The sequence below is a fragment of the Bison bison genome, unplaced genomic scaffold (genome assembly GCF_000754665.1).
Source record: "Bison bison bison isolate TAMUID 2011002044 unplaced genomic scaffold, Bison_UMD1.0 scf7180017858267, whole genome shotgun sequence".
Lineage (NCBI taxonomy): Eukaryota > Metazoa > Chordata > Mammalia > Artiodactyla > Bovidae > Bison > Bison bison.
Genome location: NW_011488840.1, coordinates 16,806 through 17,744, shown reverse-complemented (window position 1 = coordinate 17,744; position 939 = coordinate 16,806).

Sequence of the window (939 nt, the reverse complement as noted above, 5' to 3'; positions counted from 1 at the left end):
CGGAATTCTAGTTGAGCTATTTCAAATCCTGGAAGATGATGCTGTGAAAGTGCTGCACTCAATATGCCAGCACATTTGGAAACTCAGCAGTGGCCACAGGACTAGAAAAGGTCAGTTTTCATTCCAATCCCAAAGAAAGGCAATGCCAAAGAATGCTCAAACTACCTCACAGTTGCACTCATCTCACACACTAGTAAAGTAATGCTCAAAATTCTCCAAGCCAGGCTTCAGCAATACGTGAACCGTGAACTTCCAGATGTTCAAGCTGGTTTTAGAAAAGGCAGAGGAACCAGAGATCAAATTGCCAACATCCGCTGGATCATGGAAAAAGCAAGAGAGTTCCAGAAAAACATCTATTTCTGCTTTATTGACTATGCCAAAGCCTTTGACTGTGTGGATCACAATAAACTGGAAAATTCTGAAAGAGATGGGAATACCAGACCACCTTACCTGCCTCTTGAGAAACCTATATACAGGTCAGGAAGGGACAGTTAGAACTGGACATGGAACAACAGACTGGTTCCTAATAGAAAGAAGAGTACATCAAGGCTGTATATTGTCACCCTGCTTATTTAACTTACATGCAGAGTACATCATGAGAAGTGCTGGGCTGGAAGAAGCACAAGGTGGAATGAAGATAGCTGGGAGAAATATCAATAACCTCAGATATGCAGATGACACTACCCTTAAGGTGGAAAATGAAGAGGAGCTAAAAGCCTCTTGATGAAAGTGAAAGAGGAGAGTGAAAAAGTTGGCTTAAAGCTCAACATTAAGAAAACTAAGATGATGTCATATGGTCCCATCACTTCACGGGAAATAGATGGGGAAACAGTGTCAGACTTTATTTTTTTTGGGCTCCCAAATCACTGCAGATGGTGACTGCAGCCATGAAATTAAAAGATGCTTACTCCTTGGAAGGAAAGTTATGACCAACCTAGA